Below are 13,044 nucleotides of genomic sequence, written 5' to 3' on the forward strand. Positions count from 1 at the left end.
CTTATTCAGTCTTAAAACGAAGGAAATCCTGTCACATGCTATAACATGGATAAATCTTGAGGATATTATGCTAAGTGAAATAAGCCAGTCACAAAAAGACAAGTCCTATATGATTTAACTTACATAATGTATTTAAAATAGTCAAATTTATAGCGACACAAAGTAAAATAGTGGTTTACTAGACACAAAGTAAAATAGAGGTAGAAATAAGGAATTGTTGTTTAATAGGTATAAAGTTTCAATTTTGCAAGACTAAAAATTGCAGAGATCCCTGAATATAATTAATGCTACAGAGCTATACACTTAAAAATAGTTAAGATTGTAAATGTTATATGCATTTTTCACTACAATTTTTTAAAAAGTTTGAGACCAGGCTGGGCAACAAACTGAGACCTAATCTCTACATTTTTTTTTAATTACCTGGGCAAGGTGGCATTCATCTGTAGTCCCAGCTACTTGGGAGGCTGAGGTGGGAGGATCACTTGAGCCTGGGAGTTTGTGGCTACAATGAGCTATGATCACACCACTGCAGGATATCCAAGAACTGTGGGATAATTACAAAAGGTGTAACATATGCACAATTGGACTTCCTGAAGGAGAAACAAAAGAAATTTTTTAAGTATAATAGCTAAAAATTTTCCAAAATTAACAAAAGACACTAAATCACGGGTCCAAGAAGTTAAGATAATACCATGCAGGACAAACAACAAAAATTCTGCACCTGGGTGTATCGTATTCAAACTACATAAAGCCAAAGACAAGAAGAAAGTCTAGAAAGAAGCCAGAGGGTGAGGAAAACCACTTTATGTATAGAGGAATAAGAATAAAAATTGCAGCCGGCACAGTGGCTTACACCTGTAACCCCAGCACTTTGGGAGGCCAAGGTGGGCAAATCACTTGAGGTCAGGAGTTTGAGACCAGCCTGGCCAACATAGTGAAACTCCATCTCTATTAAAAATACAAAAATTGGCCAGGTGTTGTGGTATGCACCTGTAATCCCAGCTACTCAGGAGGCTGAGGCAGGAGAATTGCTGGAACCGGGGACGTGGAGGTTGCAGTGAGCCAGGATCACACCATTGCACTTCAGCCTGGGCCACAGGAGCAAAAAACAAAAAAAAAAAGGACAAGAATTGCATTGGCCTTCTCTTCAGAAATCATGCAAGCAAGAAGAGAGTAGAATAAAATATTTAAAGCATTGAAAGAGAAAAACCAGCAACCTAGAATTCTGTATACAGTAAAATTATCCTTCAAAAGTGAAGGAGAAATAAAAACTTTCTCAGACAAATACAAATTGAGGAAATGTATCTCCCATAGATTTGCCTTGCAAGAAGTGCTAAAAGAAGTTCTTCAGAGGGAAGGAAACTGTTATAGGTCAGAAACTTGCATCTGTGTCGTGAGATACCATCTCACACCAGTTAGAATGGCCATCATTAAAAAAATCAGGAAACAACAGGTGCTGGAGAGGATGTGGAGAAATAGGAACACTTTTACACTGTTGGTGGGACTGTAAACTAGTTCAACCATTGTGGAAGTCAGTGTGGCGATTCCTCAGGGATCTAGAACTAGAAATACCATTTGACCCAGCCATCCCATTACTGGGTATATACCCAAAGGACTATAAATCATGCTGCTATAAAGACACATGCACACGTATGTTTATTGTGGCACTATTCACAATAGCAAAGAGTTGGAACCAACCCAAATGTCCAACAACGATAGACTGGATTAAGAAAATGTGGCACATATACACCATGGAATACTATGCAGCCATAAAAAATGATGAGTTCGTGTCCTTTGTAGGGACATGGATGAAACTGGAAAACATCATTCTCAGTAAACTATCGCAAGGACAAAAAACCAAACACCGCATGTTCTCACTCATAGGTGGGAATTGAACAATGAGAACTCATGGACACAGGAAGGGGAACATCACACTCCGGGGACTGTTGTGGGGTGGGGGGAGGGGGGAGGGACAGCATTAGGAGATACACCTAATGCTAAATGACGAGTTAATGGGTGCAGGAAATCAACATGGCACATGGATACATATGTAACAAACCTGCACATTGTGCACATGTACCCTAAAACCCTAAAGTATAATAAAAAAAAAAAAAAAAAAAAGAAACTTGCATCTGTGTAAAAAGAAGTGTTTGAGGGCTGGTGCAGTGGCTCACGCCTGTAATCCCAGCACTTTGGGAGGCTGAGGCGGGTGGATCACCTGAAGTCAGGAGTTCAAGAGCCTCCTGGCCAACATGATGAAACCCCATCTCTACTAAAAATACAAAAAATTAGCAGGGTGTGGTGGCAGGAGCCTTTAATCCCAACTACTTGGGAGGCTGAGGGAGGAGAATTGCTGGAACTCGGGAGGTGGAGGTTAGAGTGAGCTGAGATCATGCCATTGCACTCCAGCCTGGGTGACTGAGTGAGACTCTGTCTCAAAAAAAAAAAAAGTATTTGAGAAATAAAGCATTGAGAAATGAAAGTAAAATAACATATTTTTGTTTTGGTATTCTTAACTGATCTAACAAAAAACAGTCTGTTCAAAATAATAGCAACAATATATTGGATGATTATAGCTTATGGATTAGTGAAATACATGACAACAACATTATAAGGGATGGGAGGGAAGAATTGGAAATACTATGTTATAAGGTACCTGTACCATCCATGAATTTGTAGAATGTTATTTGAAAGTGGACAGATATGTAAATATATATTGCAAAATCTAGGACAAAGACTGAAAACATTTTTAAAGTATAATTGATATACAAAGAAATAAGAAAAAATGGAATCATGTAAATGCTCAGTTAAAATCAAACAAGTGGCCAGGCATGGTGGCTCAAGCCTGTAATTTCAGCACTTTGGGAGGACAAGGTGGGTGGATCACTGGAGGTCAGGCAGAGTTTGAGACCATCCTGGCCAACATGGTGAAACCCCATCTCTACTAAAAATACAAAAATTAGTCATGCTTGATAGTGGGTGCCTGTCATCCCAGCTACTCAGAGGAGGCTGAGGCAGAAAAATCACTTGAATCCAGGAGGTGGAGGTTGCAGTGAGCCGAGATCATGCCACTGCACTCCAGCCTGGGCAACAGAGTAAGACTCCCTCTCAAAAAAAAAAATAATATTAATAAAACCAAACAAGAAAGAAAAAGAGTGGAAAACAAAAAGGAAACAAAGAATAAGAGCAATGAAATAAAATACACTACAATTAAGGTGCATGTTAATCCAACTATATCAATGATCACTTTGAATGTGAATGATCTAAATACACTAATTAAAAGACAGAGACTATCAGAGTGGATAAAATAACAACACCCAACTATATGTTGTTTACAAGAAACTCACTTTAAATATGCAGGCACAGGTAAAAAGTAAAAGGATGAATACAGATATGCCACACTAACACTAATCAAAAGAAAGCTATGGTAGCTATGTTAATTTCAGACAAATTATCTCCTGCAATATCTTGGAAGACAGTTCACATGTCAGTCAGGCCCTTAGCCCTTAGTTCTAGGAGGGGTGTTTAAGAAATATCAATGTTTATGTATTTTGACTGCTTTTTGCTGCTTTTGGGCAAGTTCTGTGAGACCGATGAACCAAGGCAAGAATTAGCCAGTTGGAAAGCATACTAGAATGGAATACATTTCCTCACAGGAGGGTTTGTAAAGGCTTCTCGAGTGTTCTTTACCAAACCAGACAATGAGAGCCAGCCAGAATAGTAAAGTTGCCTTCCAGCCCAAGGATATTGCTTTATACAGCCTCAGAGTATCCATCATAATATTGCAAGTGTGGAGTTTATGCCACATACCAGCTAGTGAGTAAAAGAGGAAAGTCTTCAGCCTTAAGAACTCTTTCCAAGGCTGGGTGTGGTGGTTCATGCCTGTAATCCCAGCACTTTGCGAGGCCAAGGTGGGTGGATCACAAGGTCAGGAGTTTGAGACCAGCCTGACCAACATGGTGAAAGCCCATCTCTACTAAAAATACAAAAATTAGCTGGGTGTGTTGGTGCACGCCTGTAATCCCAGCTACTTAGGAGGCTGAGGCAGGAGAATCGCTTGAATCTGGGAGGCAGAGGTTGCAGTGAGCAGAGATTGCGCCACTGCACTCCAGCCCGGGCGACAGAGCGAGACTCTGTCTCAAAAAAAAAAAAAAAAGCACTCTTTCCAGAAAAGATCTGTGGCTGTGTTTACTTTACTTGCCCAAATAACTGAATGGAAGAAAATACATCAGAAATAGATTGAGAATGCACAAGACTGGCCTTTAATAATCTGTAGCTCTCCAAGTTCTAAAGCATCCCCTGGAGCCACCCAAACAGAACCTACACAAGAGCATACTCTTCAATGTCACTTTAGATGTGGCTATGGAGGATAACTAATGGAAGAATCTTTCGGAGGCAAAGCCAAGAGACAGAAAGGACAATGAGCAAGGAGATTCCTCGACAGAATCAGCATCAAATGTACTTGGCAATACTACGTTGGGAAATCTGCAATTTAATCTCAGTAGGAATTTTATCATTGCAGTAGTCCAGTGATTGTTCTTTCCCTCCGTTTCTTTTCTTTCCTGAAAGAGGGCTTTTATTAAGCCATTCCTGATTCACCACTATCTTTTTGGTGGGTGGAGGTGGGAAGAAAGATAACTTGTCTTTTAGAAGATGCTCGCCTGAGTCATCGGTGGTCCTGATGAAGAGGACTTAATATCACTGAGGTCCTAGATTTTGAACTGAAGGCAGTAGCTGGATGGAACACTGCATTATTTTACTTGGAAGGGAGAAAAGTATGTCTTATATATAGAAAAAAGAAGGAGGAGCATGAATATTTGGGTAACAAGGAGTGGACTGTAACAGAGACTACTTGTTGTCTCACATGTGCTCTCTTTTTCTCTAGCACATGGCTATTCAACCAAAGGCTATATTTCTTTTATTATTATTATTATTTTTGAGATGGAATCTCACTCTTGTCACCCAGACTGGAGTGCAATGGCGCAATCTTGGCTCACTGCAACCTCCACCTCCCACGTTCAAGAAATTCTCTTGCCTCAGCCTCCCGAGTAGCTGGGATCACAGGCACCCGCCACCATGCTCTTCTAATTTTTGTATTTTTAGTAGAGACGGGGTTTCACCATGTTGGCCAGGCTAGTCTCAAACTCCTGACCTCAAATGATCTGCCTGCCTCAGCCTCCCAAAGTGCTGGGATTACAGGCATGAGCCACTGCGCCCAGCCCAAAGGCTATATTTCTTACACTCCTTAGCAGGTGAGTTTGACAGTGTGACTTGGTTCTAGTCAATGGGATGTGAGGAGAAATTATACACAGTCATGTACCTCATAACATTTTGGTCAAAGACAGACTACGTATGTGATGGTGGTCCCATAAGATTATAAGGGAGCTGAAAAATTCCTGTTGCCTTGTGACGTCAAAGCTATCCTAACTTTGTGGTGCAACACATTATTCACATGTTTGTGGTGACGCTGATGCTGGTGTAAACAAATCTACTGTATTTGATGGTACTAGTACTTGATAATAAATGACTAAGTTACGTGTTTATGAATTTACTATACTATGTATATACATATATATATATATATATATATATATATATATTTTTTTTTTTTTTTTTTTTTTTTTTTGAGACGGAGTTTGCATCTTGTTGCCCCAGGCTGGAGTGCAATGGCGTGATCTTGGCTCACCGCAACCTCAACCTCCCAGATTCAGGTGATTCTCCTGCCTCAGCCTCCCGAGTAGCTGAGATTACAGGCATGCGCTACCAAGCCCAGCTAATTTTGTATTTTTAGTAGAGACAGGGTTTCTCCATATTGGCCAGGCTGGTCTCGAACTCCCGACCTCAGGTGATCCACCCGTCTCGGCCTCCTAAAGTGTTGGGATTACAGGCATGAGCCACCATGCCCGTCTATACTATATTTTTAATTGTTATTTTAGAGTGTACTCTTTCTGTTTATTAAAAAAAATTAACTGTAAAGCAACCTCTGGCAGGTCCTTCAAGAGGTATTGCAAAAGACGGCATTGTTACCATAGAAGTTGAACACTCCATAAGTGTTACTGCCCCAAAGACCTCTCAGTGGGAAAGATATAAAGGTGAAAGACAGTGATATTGGCCGGGCACAGTGGCTCACGCCTGTAATCCCAGCACTTTTCGACGCCGAGCTGAGCAGATCAGTTGTGGTCAGGAGTTCGAGACTAGCCTGGCCAACATTGTGAAACCCCGTCTCTACTAAAAATACAAAAATTAATTGGGCATGAAGGTGGTCACCTGTAATCCTAGCTACTCAGGAGGCTGAGGCAGGAGAATCGCTTAAACCTGGGAGGCGGAGATTGCAGTGAGCAGAGATGGCGCCACTGCACTCCAGCCTGGGCGACAGAGTGAGACACCGTCAAAAAAAAAAATAAAAGACAGTGATGTTGATGATCCTGACCCTGTGTAGGCCTAGGCTAATGTGTGTGTTTGTGTTTCAGTTTTTAACAAAAAGTTTAAAAAGTAAAAAAAAAAAAAAAAAAAAAAATTGATAGAAAAAGCTTATAGAATATGGACATGAAGAAAGAATACATTTTCATAGAGCTGTACAGTGTGCTTGTTTTTAGGCTTAGTGTTGTGACAAAAGTCAAAAAGTTTTTAAAAATTTAAAACTTTATAAAATAAAAAAGTTATAGTAAGGTAAAGTTAATTTATTACTGAAGAAAGAAATTTTAAAAAATAAAGTGCAGCCAAAGTGTATATCATTTATAAAGTCTACAATAGTGTACAGTAATATTTTGTAGGCCTTCCCGAATTCACTCACCACTCACTCACCGACTCACAGAAAGCAACATTCAGTCCTGCAGGCTCCATTCATGTTAAGTGCCCTATATAGGTGTGCCTTTTTTTGCTTTTTTGTTTGTTTGTTTTGAGACGGAGTCTGGCTCTGTCACCCAGGCCGGAGTGCAGTGGCGCGATCTCGGCTCACTGCAAGCTCCGCCTCCTGGGTTCACGCCATTCTCCTGCCTCAGACTCCCGAGTAGCTGGGACTACAGGCGCCCGCCACCACGCCCGGCTAGTTTTTTGTATTTTAGTAGAGACGGGGTTTCACTGTGTTATCCAGGATGGTCTCTATCTCCTGACCTCATGATCCGCCTGCATCGGCCTCCCAAAGTGCTGGGATTATAGGCGTGAGCCACCGCGCCCAGCCTTTTTTTGTCTTTTATGCCATATTTTTACTACACATTTTCTAGGTTTAGATAGATCAATACTTACCATTGTGTTGCAATCACCTACAGTACTCATATGGTTACATCACTCCTAGTAGCATAGGAGCAATAGGCCATACTATATGCCTAATGCATGTAGTCGGCTCTAAGTTGGCCTAAGTACACGCCTGACACCTGAAGACACATTTCTCAGAATGTCTCCCCGTCGTTGATGTATATCATATATTGTACTATAGAAAAAATAAGGCCGGGCGCGGTGGCTCACGCTTGTAATCCCAGCACTTTGGGAGGCCGAGGTGGGCGGATCACGAGGTCAGGAGATCGAGACCACGGTGAAACCCCGTCTCTACTAAAAATACAAAAAAATTAGCCGGGCGTGGTGGCGGGCGCCTGTAGTCCCAGCTACTCGGAGAGGCTGAGGCAGGAGAATGGCGTGAACCTGGGAGGCGGAGCTTGCAGTGAGCCAAGACTGAGCCACTGCACTCCAGCCTGGGCGACAGAGCGAGACTCTGTCTCAAAAAAAAAAAAAAAAAAAAAAGAAAAAATAGGCATGGCTGGGCGTGGTGGCTCAGGCCTCTAATCCCAGCACTTTGGGAAGCCGTGGCAGGAGGGTACCTTGAGCCCAGAGTTCTCAACCAGCCTGGGCACATAGTGAGACCCTGTCTTTACAAAAAAAAGTTTTAAGGCTGAGCGCAGTGGCTCACGCTTGTAATCCCAGCACTTTGGGAGGCCAGGGCGGGCAGATCACGAGGTCAGGACATCGAGACCATCCTGGCTAACACGGTGAAACCCCGTCTCTACTAAAAAAATACAAAAAATTAGCCGGGCTTGATGGCAGGCGCCTGTGGTCCCGCTACTCAGGAGCTACTGAAGCAGGGGAATGGCGTGAACCGAGGAGGCGGAGCTTGCAGTGAGCCGAGATCGTGCCACTGCACTCCGGCCTGCACAACAGAGCAAGACTCCCATCTCAAAAAAAAAAAAGAGTTTTAAAAATTAGCTGGGTGTGGTGGTGCACACTTGCAATCCCAGCTACTCGGGAGACTGAGGCAGGAGGATCAATAGAGCCCAGGAGGCCAAGGCTGTAGTGAGCTATGATCACACCACTGCACTCCAGCCTGGGTGACAGAGCAGTGCTCTGTCTCAAAAACAACAAAAACAAAAAAAGGCACACCTGCCCTAGTTTCTTCCTCTCTTTCCAGTGGCCTAAAGGTTGAGAGGCAGAGAGAACTAAAGCAGCTATCTTAAACTAAAGAGGGCAGCCATGATGGAGTGACAATACAGAAGTGGTCTGCGTCACCAACATTGTGGAGCTTCCGCAGCCCTGGAGTGCTTATGTTCACACTGTGACACAGAGACAAGTCAAATTCTTTCATGTTTATTTGGGTCTATGTGAGAGCAACTCAAGCTGCGACCTAATTAATGTAGGTTTATGATCAAGTACATATCTCATTGTATTGTAGCTATTTCTCTAATTATGATTATTTTATTATAAGTAATCATCAGTAATAACATCAGCAAAGTAAGTTGTTTTTTTTTAATGTCAGATGGGTGATGTGCCAACATTTGAGAGAGGCATATCTCACATGAGAGTGTGAAAACACAATCATCATGTTATTAACTACAAAGGATCACATGCAGTTAAGTTTTTACTGTAATCCAAGGGTGGGAAGTTCAGCCACACCTTGCAGGATCTGAAACAGGAAATAGAGAAGCCATCAGTAACTGAGGTCATTCTCACACAGCTTCTGCAAACCAGATTTCTCTCGTGTGATATTGTGAAATACAACTTGGTCTTCTACCCATTTCCTGGCAAGCAACTTCTAAAATCCTTGGAATCTCCTTGTGTGCTAATGAGTTGACCTTTGGGTGGGTGGGTAGGGGCTACTGGATAGCCCCAGGATAGTGGTTGCCACATGATTACAGGGTAGGAACTTTCAGCCCCACCCCCAGCCTCAGGGAGGAGAGAGTAGCTGAAGTTTGAGTTGTTCACCAATGGCCAATGATGTAATCAATCATGCCTACTTAATGACCCCTCCATAAAACCCCCAAAGGATAGAAGTTGGAGAGCTTCTGAGTTGCTTAACACTTGGAGGTGTTGGGAGGGTGATATGCCTGGAGCAGGCACGGAAGCTCTGCACCCCTTCTCCATACCTTGCCCTATGCATCTCTTCCATCTGGCTGTTCATCTGTATCCTAATATCCTTTATAATAAACAGGTAAACATAAGTAAATGTTTCCCAAAGGTCTGTGAGCTGCTCTAGCAAATTAATCAAACCTGTGGAAGGGGTATGGGAACCCTGATGTATAGCCAGTTGGTCAGAAGCATTGGTTACAACCTACTTACTACTTGTGATGTCTGAAGTAGGGCAGTCTTGTGGGACTGAACTCTCAACCCGTGAGGTCTGATGCTACCTTCAGGTAGATGGTGTCAGAATTGAACTGAATTCTAGAGGATGAAACTGCCTTTGCAAAATTATGACTGCAAATGTGACATGGCTAACTCCATCTTGCTTCTATCCTCACAGACTGGCTGTCCTTGCTCACACCTGGGCATAGGCCAAGCTAACCACAGGAGAAATTCAGTTTATAGTTTATGTGATGATGGCTCTTTCCAAAAACTAAACTACACTTGTAAAACTGATGAACAGCATGAAGTGAGGAGGATGAGAGGGGCCTGAATTCTACTAAGATGTGGGAGTAGTTAAATAATTACCAGCCATTATTCAGAAAGTCACAAGATTTGCAACTTCCCCAACTAATCCTGTAAGTAAATAACATCATTATTGTAGAGCCTAAGATTTGGCCTTTTGGGATGTCTTTTCAGGCTTTGGAATTTCCTGAGATACACTAAGACCTTAGCCCTAATCTCAGGCCCAATTCTGGCTAGGGTCCTCTTTTTTCTTTGAGACAGGGTCTTGCTCTGTTGCCCAGGCTGGAATGCAGTGACACAATCTTGGCTCACTGCAACGTCCTCCTCCTGGGCTCAAGCAATTCTCACACCTCAGCCTCCCAAGTTGCTAGGACTACAGATGCACACCACCATACCTGGCTGATTTTTGTGTTTTGTATAGAGACAGGGTTTCACCGTGTTGTCTAGGCTGGTCTCAAACTCCTGACCTCCAGCGATCTGCCTGCCACTGCCTCCCAAAGTGCTGGGATTATAGGTGTGAACCACCGCACCCAGCCTCAGAATATATTCTTAAGTGAAAAAAGGAAAATGCCAAAAACAATCTATGGCTGCCATTCTCAAAACGTGGTGCCCACACCCCTGGGGGCACCTGACGCACTTTCAGGTGGCCCATGAGGTTAAAACTTTCAGGTGGCCCATGAGGTTAAAACTATTTTCCAAATAATGCATTGTTTGCCTTTTTCACTGTGCTGACATTTGCATTGTTGATGTGGAACGGATGCACATGAAACTGTTAGCCCTTCACAAATCAAGGCCATGGCAAGCTCTCCACTGCCACACACTCTGGAGGCTGGGGGGAGGGAGAGACAGTTTTACTTAAGAATTTCCTTGATGAAGCAGTAAAAATTGGTAATTTTATCAAAACTTGACTCTGAGTTCACATCTTTGTACTATTCTGTGTGACCAAATGGGAGGTTCACAAGAGCACTTCCGATGTGCATGGCATATGATGGTGATCTTTTGGAACACTGTTTCTGCAGTTGTTTGAGTTGCAAGATGAGGTAGCCATTTTTTCATGAACATCATTTTTAATTTTTTAATTAAAATTGTTTTTGATTTTTAAAAATTATTTTGGCCGGGTATGGTGGCAGCTCATGCCTGTAATCCCAGCACTTTAGGAGGCCGAGGCAAACAGATCATGAGGTCAGGAGATTGAGACCATCCTGGCCAACGTACCTGAAATGGCTGAGGCTGGGCACGGTGGCTCGTGCCTGTAATCCCAACACTTTGGGAGGCCAAGGTGGGTGGATCACCTGAGGTCAGGAGTTGGAGACCAGCCTAGCCAACATGGCAAAACCCCTTCTCTACTAAAAATACAAAAAATTAGCCAGGCATGGTGGTGGGCACCTGTAATCCCAGATACTCGGGAGGCCGAGGCAGGAGAACTGCTTGAAATGGGAGGCAGAGATTGCAGTGAGCTGAGATCGTGCCATTGCACTCCAGCTGGGTGACAGAGCAAGACTCTGTCTCAACAAAAGAGAAAAGGCTGTGAAAATACTCGTCCTTTATCCAACTACATACCTGTTTGATGCCAAGTTTTCTTTAGAAGCTTTTACCAAAACAACATATTTTAAGAGATTACTAGAGGAATCAGATATGAGAATCCAACTGTCTTCTATTAAACCAGGCATTAAAGAGATTTGCAGAAATATAAAACAATGCTATCCTTCTTTATATATTTTTATTTGATAAAATGGAGTTTTTATTCATAAAAATGTGAAATGTTACTTATATTTACATGTCATGAATTTATATTATTATTTTACATGTATTTAATAAATATGTATTTTTACAATTTCTCAGTTTTGGTTTAGTTTTGTTCTGTTTTTTCTTTTTTTGAGACGAAGTCTTGCTCCGTCACCCAGGCTGGAGTGCAGTGGTGCGATCTTAGTTCACTGCAGCCTCCACCTGACACAGACTCAAGCAATCCTCCCACCTCAGCCTCCCGAGTAGCTGGGACTACAGGCCCATGCCACCACACTCGGCTAATTTTTTTTTTTTTTGGTAGAGATAGGGTCTCGCCATGTTGCCCAGGCTGTTATCAAACTTCTGAGCTCAACTTATCCTCCTGCCTCAGCCTCCCAAAGTGCTGGGATTACAGGCTCGAGCCACTGCACCCGGCTAGTTTTAGTGTCTAATGTGGTAAATAGATATAGTCCACATAAACAAAAGTTTTTTGGCTCTTCAGTAGCTTTTAATAGGGTGAAAAGGTCCTGAGCCTAAAACAATCTGAGACTTACTACTTATTGTATAATAACAAATATACACGTCTGTATGATCTGAAATGACTGATTCCAGGGCTGGGGCAGGGAGAAAACGATATGAACCTGGAACATTTTGTTATGCCAGAAAATAAAAAATCCTCAAGGAGTGATGGAGGCAAGTCGAAAGGATAAGGCACCCAATTTGAGGAGCTTCCACTGGCCAAATCCAAGATAATCTGAGCACTGAAATAAATAATAATAGGAGGCCGGGCGTGGTGGCTCGCACCTTTAATCCCAGCACTTTGGGAGGCCGAGGCAGGCGGATAGCCTGAGGTCAGGAGTTCAAGACCAGCCTGGCCAACATAGTGAAACTCCATCTCTAGTAAAAATATAAGAATTAGTCGGGTGTAGTGGTGGGTGCTGGTAATCCCAGCTATTCATGAGGCTAAGGCTTGAACCCGGGAGGTGGAGGTTGTAGTGAGCCAAGATTGTGCCGTTGTACTCCAGCCTGGGTGACAGGAGTGAGACTCTGTCTCAAAAAAAATAAAAACTAAAACTAAAATAAAATAATTAAATCATAAATAAATAAATAAATAAATAATAGTAATGGATTTTTAACCTAGGGAATAAAATAGGGCTCCACAAATCCATACCGATACAAATAAGCAAACAAACAAATGGAGAAGGAAAAGCTTTTCCATAGAGTAGAAAACCAACAAATAAATGTAGAAGAAATGATAGATGATAAAACTAAAGGGTAAAAGTTTGAGGAATAGGACATCTATCTTGTTTCAAAATAGGGAGAAATAATAACTTTATTATTATTTCAGATGGAGAGGCCTGGCCAACACCACCTTAACCAAGTCATCAAAGTTAATCATCAAAGTTAACATTACCAGTAAGGGGACAAGCCCACATTAAAATCACGTGCCACCTAATAAAATGTACTAAG

At 42.3% G+C, this 13,044-nt stretch overlaps 1 pseudogene; it reads right to left on the bottom strand.

The window, feature by feature from the left end:
• Positions 1-8,737: 8,737 nt before the first annotated feature.
• On the bottom strand, positions 8,738-8,828 carry LOC129461738 (uncharacterized; annotated as a pseudogene).
• Positions 8,829-13,044: the final 4,216 nt, after the last annotated feature.

This window comes from Symphalangus syndactylus, chromosome 1 (assembly GCF_028878055.3).
Source record: "Symphalangus syndactylus isolate Jambi chromosome 1, NHGRI_mSymSyn1-v2.1_pri, whole genome shotgun sequence".
NCBI lineage: Eukaryota > Metazoa > Chordata > Mammalia > Primates > Hylobatidae > Symphalangus > Symphalangus syndactylus.